General features: G+C 50.0%; 1 protein-coding gene and 1 long non-coding RNA gene across 10 annotated transcripts in view; both read left to right on the forward strand.

The window, feature by feature from the left end:
• The window catches only part of LOC119956757, a 59,030-nt gene extending 50,035 nt beyond the window's left edge, over positions 1-8,995 (forward strand). Inside the window, exon 2 of the long non-coding RNA XR_005458672.1 lies at positions 8,811-8,995. This is a non-coding gene — a long non-coding RNA (uncharacterized LOC119956757). The remainder of the gene's footprint in view (positions 1-8,810) is intronic.
• Positions 1-15,092, forward strand: part of celf6 (CUGBP Elav-like family member 6) — a 781,535-nt gene that overhangs the window by 590,800 nt on the left and 175,643 nt on the right. The gene's annotated exons all lie outside the window — the stretch shown is intronic.

Raw genomic sequence — 15,092 nt, forward strand, 5'->3', positions numbered from 1 at the left:
CACTTTGAAGGTTCCTCGTTAACTATCTACGATGCCAAACGTAGTTGGGTCGCACATTTACCTTCCTTGCCGCGGATTATGTTTTAATTTGTGCGCCGCCATTTGGGTGTTGCGTGGGTCGGTTGTGTGGGGGAACCTAAATATTTTAATTCAGGGTGTTACCCTTTGACCTGCACAGAAAGGTACCCATTGTGGCATTTAGAAAAAATGCTTCATTTGACATTTGCTTCCAATTTAAAAGTCTACAGATAACATTTGCAAATATTATAGTTAATGGTCATGGTCGTCATGGCAAGTTTAGAACCTTCAACTTGCATTCTGGTGGTGCACCAAATATTTGCATTACGGATTTTAATTGTAATTTTGATATGTCATTATCCGATTAAAATTACATTTTAATACCATGAGTATTTGTGAGGCAAACTTTCAAACAGGGAGAATTTGGAGTTTGCCTCTTTAAAAGTGACATTTAAAAGTCGGTTTAAGAGCTGCAATGGTGGGGTGAGGAACCGTAGATTTTTAAAACAGCATTGAAGACTTGCATTTATATAGCACCTTTCACGGCCTCGGGGTGTCTCAAAGTGCTTTGCAGCTGGTGGGGGAATTCTGAAGTGCGTTCGCTGTGATGGAGGAAGTATGGCAGCCAATTGGTGCGCAGCAAGCTCATTTGTGCGCTGCAAGCTCCCAGAGACAGAGGGCGATCGATAACGAGCTCAGGTAAACGTATGAGCATGCGAATTGGGAGCAAGAGTAGATTATTCAGCCCCTCGAGACTGCTTCACCATTTGCTCAGATCATGGCTGACCTGACTAGGGCAAACCCTATGCCCCTTGACTCCCGTGTCAATCAGGAATCAGCAGTTTTAGGTGTTGTCTGTGGAATAAATGTTGTTCAGACACCAAGGACTGGATTTTCAGGATGCTGAGCACTCTGCGCCTGCCACCTTGAGAGTCGGCAGGGAAACGCATCCCTGCCAAATCTGACAAGCCACTGCCATTTTACACTCAATCGAGGGTCGATTGGCAGCGGGCAGGACCGCTGTCTGCACTTGGGCGAAAGTCTCGTCTTGGAGAGCTGTCGGCCAACCAGATTCACTAAGAGCTCACCAGCTCCTCCGGGCACAGCGCTGTAGTGGCTGGAAGAGGTGCTGCAACACAGTGCCTGAGACCAAGTACTGGGGGTCTTAGGTACGGAGGGTAGGGGGTCATCAGGGGGAGATCACGACGGGGCAAACTCGGCGTTAGGGTGTAGGTGGGGAGGGAGGGTGCAGGATAAGACAATAAGATGAAGGACCAGAGCTCCCATGTCCCTGAGGGGAGGGGGCCAATGCAGTCCCCTCTTCCGCCCCCCGCCCCCTCCCGTCAAATGGGGCATTCCCACTGAGGCATCCCCCCTCCCCCTCCAGCTAGGCAACTTTCTGCCCAAGGCCGATGATGTAAACTTTCTAAGACTCCCACTCACAGTCATTGGACGCCAGCAAGCCGTGGAATTGAGGCGAGGTGGGGAAAGTCCCTCAAGTGGGCAAGAAGTTGCCACTTTAGGGCCTTAGTAGGGGAATGGGCGGGCTTCCTGTCTGAGGCCCTGCCCGCTCCAATGTAGAATCGCACCTGGGGCGGGCAGGATCCCAGAGGGAATTCCGTCCATGCAATTGTACAATCCCCAGCACTTCAGCACCTGCCTGGTGGGATCGAAAATTCTGACTCCATCCTAATTGCTGTTGAAAAGCGCTAACCAATCTCTGGCTTTCCGTTGCTGACTACCCCAGCCATGAGTTCCTCGGCTTTGCTGATTATATTTCAGTTACCGATCGTTCATCGACTTTCCGTCTTTTGTCCTCAAAATTGTAGCATTACCTTCAGTCACCCTACAGCAATGACAAGACCTTTCATTGATGTAACCTATTGCAAAACCCGTGTGGGCAGCACGGTAACAGAAGTGGACAGCGCGGTGGCTTCACAGCGCCAGGGTCCCAGGTTCGGTTCCCCGCTGGGTCACTGTCTGTGCGGAGTCTGCACGTTCTCCCCGTGTCTGCGTGGGTTTCCTCCGGGTGCTGCGGTTTCCTCCCACAGTCAAAAGACGTGCAGGCTAGGTGGATTGGCCATGATAAATTGCCCGTAGTGACCAAAAAGGTTAGGAGGGGTTATTGGGTTACGGGGATAGGGTGGAAGTGAGGGCTTAAGTGGGTCGGTGCAGACTCGATGGGCCGAATGACCTCCTTCTGCACTGTATGTTCTATGAAATACAATTCCCAGCTTCTGCCTGTCTTGAGCTATCCCTACAGGTAAGACGGAGTAGCGATGATTGGGGAGTAGCGATGATTGGGGAGTAGCGATGATTGGGTTGGGGAAGGACGGTCAGGGAGTGGTAATGCCAACGGACTAACAATCTGAACCGGGCATCTATGTTCTCCTGGTGCCCGGGGCACCACCGTGTCCGGAGCCTGACCACCTGGTGCCCTCCAATGGCCTGGGCAACTCCCCCTATTTCTAAAACCCATCGCATGAGGAAATGCGTCGCTGCCTCAAGATTAAACTCAACTCCCTCACAGAGTTTCGAGAAGTTTCAGACGTTTGAGACAGGGGAAAGTAATATCCTTGAGTTTCCACGTCCCCGCGCCTAATTGGAGAAAGTGCACCCTATCTCAGATCGATGAGGTCTCAGAGGTAGTGCAGCAATTGGCGAACACAATTCTAATGCTGCATTATTAACCACATCTTTTCCCATAACTTACTCTTTAAAAGGTCAAGTGACAAATTTGACATTTTTGTATTATGCGAGCAGGCAGCCCAATAAATTAGAATGTCATTTTGGTGTTCTTATTTAACATTTTTAATCTTAACAGCACAGCGAGACCTCTTTCCGCCCAAAAAGCCATGTTGTGGTTAATGTGTTTGCAAAAGTAGCGCATTGGGATCTGACGCCCTTTTAAGAGGAAAATTGTTTCATGTCGCAGTTCTGATCTTTTGACTGAATTTTCTTTTTACTTTATGGTTATTAGCGTCTCTTTCCTTGATGATTTTTTTTCTTCCCCCAACTGAAAGGTCACATTTTCATTTCAGCACTTTTGGTCCGCCACGTCCAAACGCAAAAGTTTTCTTTTATTGACAGAGTAAAACTTATTGACAAAATGTCACTTTTACAGCACAGCCATTAAAATAAATTGGCACAAATGAATCCAGACATTGTTCAATGGGCCTGGATGAATAGAGGGAGGCGAGAGATTTGAGCCTGATTACTCCAAAGTCTCTCTGCGTTTTGAATTGAGCATCCTTTTAAATTGTCTGCTTCCTGCGCATTTCAATAGGGAGACAGCGACGATAATGGGGAAGGTTTTCATCTTAAGTGCTTGGCTGCCAAATAGCTTGGCGGTGCAGCCTTTAGAGGAAACTTCATAGAATTCACACAATGCAGAAAGAGGCCATTCAGCCCATCGATTCCCAACCCCCCCCCCACCCCCAAAAGAGCACCCTACCTAGATCCAGCCTCCCTGCCCTAACCCTGTAACCCCACCTAACCTTTGGACACTTAGGGGCAATTTCAGCACGGTCAATCCACCTAACCTGCATGTCTTTGGGCTGTGGGAAGAAAGCGGAGCACCCGGAGGAAACCCACGCAGGCACGGGGAGAGCGTGCAAACTCCACACAGACAGGCACCCAAAGCCGGGATGGAACTGGGGTCCTTGGCGCTGTGAGGCAGCAGCGCTAACCAACTTAAGCATTGCATGCCCATAATGGGGTCGCGCTCTGTGCTGGAGACGGAGTATTGGGCTGGATTCTCTGGTCCCCCAGAGGCGGGTTTCTCAACGGTGCGCCGTTCGCTGGTGACGCTTGTCAATGGTGTTGTGTTTGGTCCTTTGTACTTCACGAAGGAACTCACCAAACACTTCGGCCTGTCCAAACCAGAATCTTTTATTGAGTCTTGTGCGGTAAGATAACAATCTGACACACAGCACGTTACCATGGAGTCTGCTAACTACTCCTCTGGAATTTGCATCTAGCACTGACCATGCACATGTACGTCTTATTAGACTCTCAGTCTTCTTCTGAAGATGGCCTGATGTGTCTCCCTTTATATCCGAGTCACAGATCACATCACCTTGGTCTGGAGACCGCACGGGGTATCTGTACCGCCACCTGCTGATTGGAGGTATCATGTGAGAGTACCTTTAAGAAATGGGTGTTTATAAAAATAGCTGTAGTGAATGCCACTTTAAGAAATGTTTGCCTGCTCAAGTGGCTGCAGTGATGTCAGAGTGTGGGTGGAGCTGAGCTCTGCTCTTTAGTTTCGCTTCGAGGAAAAGCTTGGGTGTGTCTGTGTTTTTTAGTTTTGTTTTAGTGTTGGAGCTGAAGCCAGCCAAAGAAGGTGTAATTTTGATCTCTCTGCCATCTAAAGACTATCTCTAGATCATTTGGTGAATTCAAAGTGATAACTGCTCTCAGTAGAGAATTTAAACCTGATGTGCTTCTGTAAAAAGGGTTTTTGTCTTATGGATGTTGAAAGGAAAGTTTAAGGATTATTTTGAGTGTTGTATTCTTTGGGGGTTGTATTTAAATTGATGGTTGCTAAGATGTTCACTGTATGTTTTAAAAAGGTTAACTGAGTTCATAGAATAAACATTGTTTTGCTTTAAAAATACTGTTAGATGTCTGCTGCACCACACCTTTCGAGTGGGCCGTGTGCTCCCCATACCACAATCTAGTAAAAGTTGTGGGTTAGGTGATCTCCATGATACACTTTGGAGTTCACTAAACCCTGGCCCATAACAGAGGTCACTCGCCATCCAACCATGATATAGCCCATAGGTATATCACCACAAATAGGATTTCCCATTGAAGGCTCCCCATGCAGCCGGGAAACCCACGGGTGGGGGTGCACTGAAGGCGGGAAAAGGGAATTCGAATTGTTCCTGCCTGGGAACTAAACGTGAAAATCTTGGCGCATATATTCTCGAGCTGCAAAAATACTAACTCCTCAGAGAGTCAGAAGAATAAAGAACGTGCGTTCATATTGCATCTATCGTGACCTCTGGATGTCCCCTAAATACTTCAAAGCTAACAACAAACCTTTAGAGCTGGCACGCGACAGCAAACCTGCGCACGGCAAGATCCCACACCATCGATCGCAGGTCCTTTGTTCTAAAACAGCACCCCCTCTGACACCATGAGAAGCTGCACCCGAGGTGCCTTGTGACTTTGGTGGTTCACTGGGGAGCACTGTTGCCCCTGAATCAGGAGATTACCACTCAAGGGGGTAAACCTTCTGGTCCCGCCCGTCCCCCCGGGTTCATCACGGGCGGGGCAGAAAATTTGACGGACCATTTAAAAGTCCATTGACGTCAGGCAGGAATTTCCGTTCCTGGGGCGGACGAGACAGGAAAACCGCACCCAGGAATGCAGAGGGAGGGCTTTACTGTTGGAGGTGTGGCCTTCCGACAGGAACTTAAATTGAGAAATGCGTCAGCCTTCTCACGTGGACAGGAAAGACCATCGCGCACTGGTTCGGAGAAGATCGCGCCCTGGCCAATACTTGTCCCCTGTACCAACATTACTAAAACCAACCAAAATTATCCGCGTCGTTATCGCATTGCTGGCTATGGGCAAATTGGCTGCTGCGTTTCCTACATTACAACAGTGACTGCACTCCAAAAAGTATCTCTTTGGATGGAAAGCACTTTAGCACAAAGCGAAAGGTGCGGAATGAATGCCAAATAAAAGCAGAACATTCTCAAAAAAATACTTTGGCAGCATCCGTGGGGAAAGAAACAGAATGAAAGCTTTGAGTCCATATATAAAACACTAGCTCCATTTCTTTTCTCTCTACAGGTGCTGCCAGGCGTGCTGAGCATTTTTTGTTTAGCACTTTCCATCTTTATTTCTGATTTGCAGCACGTGCAGTAGTTTATCTTATATCTACTGTGGGGGGATTTGAGCCAGGGACCCCAGAGTCTTGCTCGAGGATTTGTACATTACCAGTTCAGTGATCTACTGGCGGCACAGTAGCACAATGGTTAGCGCTGTTGACTCACAGCTCCAGCGTCCCAGGTTCGATTCCCGGCTTGGGTCACTGTCTGTGCGGAGTCTGCACGTTCTCCCTGTGTCTGCGTGGGTTTCCTCCGGGTGCTCAGGTTTCCTCCCACAAGTCCCGAAAGACGGGCTAATTTGGACATTCTGAATTCTCCCTCTGTGTACCCGAACAGGCGCCAGAATGTGGCAACTAGGGGCTTTTCACAGTAACTTCATTGCGGTGTCAATGTAAGCCTACTTGTGACAAAGATTATTATTATTATTATTTTTATGCCACTAGGCCATAGGGGGAAGCCGAAAGCCTGACCTGGCGACCTTTCGATCTTGGCTCTGACCCTCTCTGAGGGTCAAGATGGACTTTTAGCAAATTGAAGAAACAGCGTATTTTATGGGCGAAGGCCAATTCAGAGTGAATCGCTCATCCTTCCGTCCGCTCATGAACGCGATTCCTTTCTTTGAAACAAATATTAACAGGGCGGAATTTCAAAGCCGGGCCTTCACGACAGGGCTCACAGGGATGGTTCGAAGCCACTTGTGTTTCGCTGGCCTCGGTTATATTATCCTGAACCCCATGATTACATTTTGCCATGTCACCGCTGGCAAGCAGCCGTCATTCCCACCTTTCAGCCAGGCGGTGGTGGGCTGCCATCAACTTTCAAGGTTGCCCCACGTTGCTCTACTGTTGCGGCTGCCATGGCTGCCACTTCTCTCTCCATTCAGTGCGAGCGCCCTCACAAAATGACCTATTTCATCCTGACCAGGACATTGTCAACGTTTCGAAATGAAACTGCGGCTTGCATTACCTCCAGAGAAAATCCCGAGCACACGGAGACTATTGACTTATGGCTGATTTAGTGCAGAAATCAAAAAGATGCCCTTGGTCACACCAGTCAAACGAGTGGCTATAAACATGCTGGCATTATTGGTAAATAATTTATGTTTTGATAATTATTGCTCCTTTTTATCTGCTTTATGTCTCAATAAATATTGCAGCTATTTATCTCCATTAAAGACGAACCCATCGCGAGCAACAATTCCTTTCTCTTACGGAGACAAATGGGAAGAAATGCACCCTGTTGTGAGACCACAACAACCTAAATGAAGTAGATTTGTATACGTTAAGGGTTGCTCAAAGTTGTTGTAGCTCACGGGCTTGACATCTGCTGGAATAAAAACCTATTTCAACCAATAAAACTCACCATCTTCAATCAACCGCAAAGACAATTTTCCCCGATTTGCCTCACAGACAACACAAAAAGAAATAAAGGCACTGGAAACTCCAAACGTCAATACTGAGATTGGTAGAAGTGCAACATCAAGTGCCCAGGCTGGATGTACCTTTTTTCTCATTGTGAATAGGTGGCACTGCATTTGGTGCCGTATCCTAGGTGGTGGGTGAGCCGTTGTTCAGTGTGCCCCGGCGGGAACTGCAGGTGGTGCGCCACACCACAGCTCTAAATATGGGGCGGCATGGTGGCACATAGTGGTTAGCACTGCTGCCTCGCAGCGGCAGGGACCCTGGTTCATTTCTATGTGGGGTTTGCACTTTCTCCCCGTATGTGCGTGGGTTTCCTCCGGGTGCTCCGGTTTCCTCCCACCGCCCAAAGATGTGCAAGTGAGGTGGATTGGCCACGATAAATTGTCCCTCGGTTGCCAAAGATGTTGTTTTGGTGTGTGGGGTTACAGGCATTAGGTTTGGGGAAGTGAGCCTGGGTGGGGTTTTCTTTCAGAGGGTCAGTGCAGACTCGATGGGCTGAATGGCCTCCTTCTGCACTGTCGGGATTCTATGAATGCGCGATGTAATCTATGAATATGCCACCTCTAACTGGCTATAGGTGGTCACTGCGTGTGTATCATTACATTCTCCCATTGTGTGCGGGCCCAGCCATTGCTGAACGTCATCGAGTGGCATTGTACTGCTGTTTGGTTTTGTCTAGCCTATGCAGCCACACTCACTAATCTAAATACCCTTTCCCTGCTGGGGGCAAATCAACCTCATCCCGGGAAAGAATGAATTGGATTAAGAGCGAGACACTCAAACGAGGGCAGGAACTTGGAATGTTATGCACCTCTTGCCTCTCGGTCTTTATCCGGTAAATATAAATGAGCTGACAATGAGGCCACATGCTATTGTCTATGTCCAGCATTGCGCTCCGTAGAGTCCCTCCAGTGTAGAAGGATGCTGTTCAGCCCATCGGGTTTGCACCCTACCTGGGCCCACTCCACCGCCCTGTCCCCGTAACCATGCACATTGATCACGGCCAACCCGCCGGATGCACATGTCTTTTGGGTTGTGGGGGTGAAATGCATGCAGCCACGGGGAGAATGTACAAACTCCACACGGGCAGTGACCCGGGGCCGGGATGGAACCCGTGTCCTGGGCGCCGTGAGGCAGCAGTGCTGACCACTGTGCCACCGCGCTGCCCACTTCAGCGGTTCTTAAATGGACGTAAAGCATTTTGGGATGTCGGGACGGGTGCTATATAAACGCAAGCCCTCTCGTCCAACAATGAATAATTACCGCAATATCTTTGCCACCCATGCCAGCAATCATATTCATAGATTGCATCGCGCATCCATAGAATCCCGACAGTGCAGAAGGAGACCATTCGGCCCATCGAGTCTGCACCCAGACAAGAATATCAACTCCGACTAACTTCCAGAACACAGAGAGACGAGTTGCAAGCGAGTAAACATTAAAGGCGTCATCCCTCTCCACACACTATTAAACTTGATTCATTGTTAAGAGGGTTATCAAAATAAAATTTTTACTTTTCATCTCACAGATTCTTGTTGAAACAATGCCTTCAGATATCAAGCCTTGAAAAAAAAAAATGTCTTTCGTTGGAGAAGATGTGAGATTTTAAACGAATAAAGTACCAGTGAATGGATTGATTGACTGTGTTTATCCACAGCAAATTCAGGAAAGCATCAAAGGTTTAAGTAAAGCATTAAAAATCAATATTCCCTTCGTAAGCAGTGTTAGATGTTTATATGAAAAAGCACTTAGAACAGCGCAGTATTTTCACAGAACGCAGCCTCTCTCCAAACACTAAAGCTGCTTTCAGTGGAATAAACATGTCTCCTGTTGGTAGTAAATAAACAGTTATCACTCAAAAAACAAAAGTCTTCCAGTGGAGGGACCACGCAAAAAAAAACAATGACTCTTTTCTCTGACAGGCTAACTTGAAAGAAAAGGGCAAAAAACCGCATAAAAATCCACAGTTCCTGCGCCACGTACATCCTTTGTTGTTTGTTTTGCGAAGTTTGCGGTGAATTTTTTGGTGGGGAGACACGGAGCTCACGGCCTGGAGAGGCGTGGAGAGTCCATGGCCCTTCCAAAATGGTGGACGGGACCCAAATCTATAAGACCGGAAGACATAGGAGCGCAATTAGGCCTAGCAGCCCATCACGTCAGCTCCGCCATTCAATCATGGCTAATATGTTTCTCATCCCCATTCTCCTGCCTTCTCCCCAAAATCCGGACGTCCTGCTCCCATTTACTGCAAATCCTATTTTGCTGGGGGGGGGTGGCGAGGGGTGGTGGGGGGGGGATTGGGAAGTGCGGGGTGCCAAACTCTCAGCAGGGTCGTTTGAAGTCAGTCAGTGCAGAATTCATACAGATCCCATTTCTGACTAGAGCAAGGTCCTTATCCCGCACTGCGGGAATTACAGATCATAGAATGATAGAATTTACAGTGAAGGAGGAGGCCCATCGCGTCTGCACCAACCCTTGGAAAGAGGACCCTACTTAAGGTCACACCTCCACCCTATCCCCATAACCCGGTAACCCCACCTAACCTTTTTTCGACATTAAGGGCAATTTATCATGGCCAATCCACCGAATCTGCACATCTTTGGACTGTGGGAGGAAACCAGAGCACCCGGAGGAAACCCATGCAGGCAGGGGGAGAAAGTGCAAACTCCGCACAGCCACCCAAGGTTGGAATTGAACTTGGATCCCTAGCGCTGTGAGGCAGCAGTGCCAAACGCTGTGCCAACCCTGCCGTAGGACACAGTCCATTTCTTCCACAGAACACTCTTTGTTCGACCTGATCAAAATATTGGAGTCCATAATGTCTTCCATCAACAACAAATATTGCATTTATGTAGCATATTTACTGTTGTCAATTGTCCCAACTTCACGGGAACATTATTAAACATCAGGGGCGGGATTGTCCCTCCCGCCAGCTGACCAATGGGGTTTCCCATTGTGGGCAGCCTCACGCCGTCGGGAAATCCAGCGGGTGTGAGTGCGCTGCTGGCGGAACGGAGGATCCCGCTGAGGGAAAATCCCGGCCCAGGGCCGGAATTCTCCATCCTTTGGGATACTCTTCTCCCGCCGGCAGCACAGCCATGCCCACGGGTACCCCGGCGGCGTGCGGGTGGCTTCAATGGAAAATCCCGTTGGCAAGCGACGGAATCCCGCCACCAGCGGCTAGGGGTGTGCCGCCTAGACACACGCGGCTGGGGGACCGGAGAATCCAGCCCCTTATATTTGTCCAGACTCCGGCGGGATTCTCCGATCTCCGACGCCAAAATTGCGTTCGGCGATTGGCCGGAGAATCACCGTTTCTACAGAATTCGGGGACGCCGCCGATTTCACGCTGCGCCGCCCCCTCCATAGCGGCGTACACGAGGAGTACGCTTTGGTACTCCTTTTTATGCGTGGGTCTCTCACGCTATTTTTGGTCGGGAACTCGCCGTGGCGGCTGCGGACTGAGTCCTGCGGCGCCACAGTCGGGGGAGAGCCGATCGGCTGGCAGGGGGGGGGGGATTTTGGCAGGGGCTGGGGGCACTGTTGAGGGGTGGTCCGGAGGTGGCGAGCCTGGCCAAAGGGAGGACAGTATTTGGCAGGCCGGGTCCACGCGTGGCTGTCGCCATGTTGCACGGCACGGCTGCTGTAGGCCGCCACCGTGCACATGCGCGGCCACGGACCCGGTAATTCTCCGGCCGCATCGGCAGCTAGAGTCGGGTGCTCTACGCTGCCTGCCTGCAAGCCCCCCCCCCCCAATCAGACGGAGGATCGGTGGCCATTTTGTGCCGATTTTCCGATCGTAAAATGCCACCGTAGCCACGCCGCCGGCCTGAAAATCGGAGAATTAGCTCCCTTCTCTCCGCAGATGCTGTCAGTCCCGTCGCTATTGTCCAGTATTTTCTGTATTTTGTGCCTTGCATAAATGTCAGCCTGCAACATACTTGGCTCGTACCTGTGCGGTTCCCATGGCAAAAGGCCCTTCCAGGCGGACTGTTTGTGAGTCTGAATCACAAACGCTGACCAGAAAGCAATCCAAAGCGAATCAATAACTTCAAAAAAGCTAGTGCCGTCACAGAAAAGCTGAGAAGCAAATAAACAGGCCTTAATGTGGCCTCGCTGACACACAGATGCACTGAAAGTTCAGCAAGATACCGTCTTGCCATAACTTAAGTCGGAAGTTGAAGCACTCATCGCTGAGTAATCATTTATCGAGGAGGCTGGGACTGAGCCAACTTCTGGCTCGGAGGTAAGGGAATACAAGGAATGGGGTGAAAATTGGAAGGGCAAATATATCACAAAATAACAGTCGGCCTTACTGGCTTTGAGAGGCTAGTTGTGTTCCTAACACCATTACAAATTGACAAGTGTGATCCAGTATTGCCATTGACACAGTAAAAGCATCCCGCTGTTATTGCGGACAAATCTATAGAAAATAAAGAAAAATACTTTCATTTCAATCGCTGATTTCATCACCGCAGGCCATCTCCCGGCCTTCGCAGCTAAAGGAATGCTCTTCAAGTATAGTCACTGCGGGAATGAGAGCAGCCAGTTCGGCACAGCGAGATCCCGCGCACAGCAATGTGCTAGCGGAGCAGATGATCTGCTTGATGGATGTCGGTTGAGCGGCAGATCCTGTCCAGGAGAGCGGGGAGAACTCCATCGCCACCACCCCGTCACACCCCCGAACCACCCCCCCTCCACCGCCAGCTCACCGTCAAAATACCGCCATGCAATCTTTTACGTTTTACCTGTGTGGGCAGACTGAGCCTTGGTTCGAACCGAGACAACTTGGTACGACAGTGCGGCACACCCTCAGCACTGCACTGGGAGTGGCAACCTCCGTGTTGTCTCGGGACTCTGGGTGTTGGGGGGGGGGAGGGAGTGCGGCGGGATCTCTTAACTATCTTACCATAGAATCTTTGATTCAACGACTGCAGGCTGGATTTTTTGTTCAGGGTCGAGACCCCCACGCTGGGTGAAGGTCTGGGTCCCGGCTCCGCATTGCGTTGATATCAGCGGGCTGGATTCTCCGCTTCCCCTAGTCGCGTGTTCCTCGACGGCGCGCCGATCGCTGACGGCGGGATTCTGTCTACCAGCCGTCCATCAATGGGATTTCCCCTTGTGTCCACCCCACGCCGCCGGGAAACACGCTGGTGGTGGCGCGCTGCCAGCGGGAAGAGAGAATCCGAACGGCCGGAGAAACTCGGCCCATGTGGCCTAAGCCATTTTTGTAGGGGTGTGCAGTCACTTGTCAGGGACTGGTTAAAGATAGCAGATAGGCTCCCTAGTCTTCAGGGCTACCCAGGTGAAAAAAGAAAGTTCTGACCAGTATTCTTATTTCCCCATTTTGCTGGTCTTCCATTTTGACGTGCACACGACCAGTTATTATTTTCCCGGCTTGCTGTTTTTTTCCTTCTGGGCAATACGCAGGCCTCCAACCATGGCATACCGCTGGCTGCACTGCCTGAAGGTGGAATCTGCCAATGCGGGTCAGTGAGAGAGAGGGCACGCATCACTGTGGTGGACTGCTTTGAAGAGACGTTGGAGGTTTTTTCATGTGAAAAAGGCCACAGCTGCCAGGCCATCATCATGGAAGGGCATGGTGGCCACCCACCGTGGAGTGCCGCTCCCACTCCCCACCACCCTCACCCCCCTGTCAGTCACCAGGAGGGCGCCTCCATCCACTGGCTGCGTTCCCGCGGAGGAGGTTCCGGAAGCCAACTTGAAAGGCCGAGCCGGCTTAAAATCCCCCCCCCCCCCCCCCCCCGCCCCCCCCGCCTCCCCACAGCCGGGTTCTGCTGCATGTCCCACCCCCACACCCCCACCTGCACTCCTCCTGAAACAGAAAGGGCCTGGAGGTGGGACACAACTGAAACCCAACAGGCCACAGCAGGCGGCCAATTTTCAGCCTGTTACAACAGCCTCATTTGGGCGCTGTGGTACCAATGGAACACAAGGCCTCAGTTTGTTGGCCCTTCACCAAGAGTCACAACTGCCCCGACAAAAGACAATGCAGAATCACATTAAACAGGGGCAAGACCAGCGGTTGTGGTTCAACCCACTCGTGGACGGGAGAGTGTGTTGACCAGGGTTTCTCACGGAACTAAGGGATATGGGGAGTGGGCGAGAATGTTGAATTGAAGCCCAGGATCAGTCCTGATTCCAACGGAGCAGTCTCGATTAGCTGTGTAATTTATTCCAGCTCCTAGTTCCTGTGTTCTTGTGCGTCACTTCCCGATTGCAAGAACTACAAAATCACAAAATAAGTCATAACTTGTTGCAAATGGAGACTTTTAAAAAAATATTTTTATTGAACTTTTAACAAAATTTACCACACCAAACATAACCAACACACGTTTCAAAAGTTTAACAGTCGTAACAATAACCCCAGTAACAGAAATACAATCCAAACAACCCACTCCCCCACTAACAGATAACAGTGACCAATTCCTTAAAGTACAATATGAAAGGCCGGCATCTACGGTAGAACCCACGAGCGACCCCATCACTTAAACTTGACCTTCTCAAGTTCGCCTCCGTGCCATCAACAGGGCGAATGCCAGGGAATCTGCGCCCTCAACCGTCCTCAACCCTAGCTGGACAAATGGAGACTTGGTGGCAGCATTAATACCCAGGACAAACTAGGCCTCCAGTGCCATTGTTCCCAGCTCTCCATCAACACAAACCACCCAAGTAACCGAAAGCCATGTACGCAGATTAGAAATCACCATGCTTCAGCATTTAGGGGGCAGCACGGTAGCACAGAGGTTAGCACTGTTGCTTCACAGCGCCGGGGACCCGGGTTTGATTCCCAGCTTGGGTAACTGTCTGTGCAGAGTCTGCACGTTCTCCCCGTGTCTGCGTGGGTTTCCTCCGGGCGCTCCGGTTTCCTCCCACAAGTCTCTAAGGACATGCTTGTTAGGTGAATTGGACATTCTGCATTCTCCCTCTGTGTACCCGAACAGGTGCCGGAGTGTGGTGACTACCCAGTGAGTGTAAGCCTACTTGTGTCACTAATAAAGATTATTATTAAACATCCAGCCACTAAAGTGATGAGTGGGATTTTTTTCTGGTCCACCAGACGCGTGTTTCTCGGCTGTGTTGGGGGGGGGGGGGAATTCCATATTCCCGCCGCTTTCCAAAGGGATTTCGCACGGTAACCAGCTCACACATCCGCAAAACTCGGTGGCGGGGGTCCGCTGCCGGCGGGAAAATTGAATCGCAACAACCGGAGAATCCCGGCCAATGAATTTCCTTGTGTTTGGATGAATATTTTAGTAGGAAAATCATATTTAGCGCTTTACTACTTTTAAATTATAGTGGAGTCAAATTAAATGAACATCATCATAAAAAATTGATTAGGAATTGATCCGTACCATGGAATCCATTCTATTGTGTGGACTTAACTGCAGACATAACCTGTGCCAGCGCATCATGCATATTTCATGCAAAAGCTGGGTGTAGGAAAAATGCATAAACCCTCGCATAATTGTAATGCTGCAATAGATTATAGAGCGAGAGTTCAGTGTGACTTTGTCATTAGCAGAACGCTTTATCTCTTTAAAATTGATGAGTGCTGTTTTTTTTTGCAGGAAAACATCAGGGGGCTAAGCGCAAATGAGAAAAAGACAGTGGCATCTCACGGCGGGGCGGTGGAGGTGGGGGGGGGCTTGCGGAGGTGATCTAAGTAACCAAGGCACTGGTGGTGAGGCGGAAAGCCAGCGATCCCTAGTTCCAGACCAGCAATCAGGGTGGCACTGTAGCACAGTGGTTAGCATTGTTGTTTCACACCGCCAGGGTCCCAGGCTCG

The sequence above is a fragment of the Scyliorhinus canicula genome, chromosome 24 (assembly GCF_902713615.1).
Source record: "Scyliorhinus canicula chromosome 24, sScyCan1.1, whole genome shotgun sequence".
Taxonomy (NCBI): domain Eukaryota; kingdom Metazoa; phylum Chordata; class Chondrichthyes; order Carcharhiniformes; family Scyliorhinidae; genus Scyliorhinus; species Scyliorhinus canicula.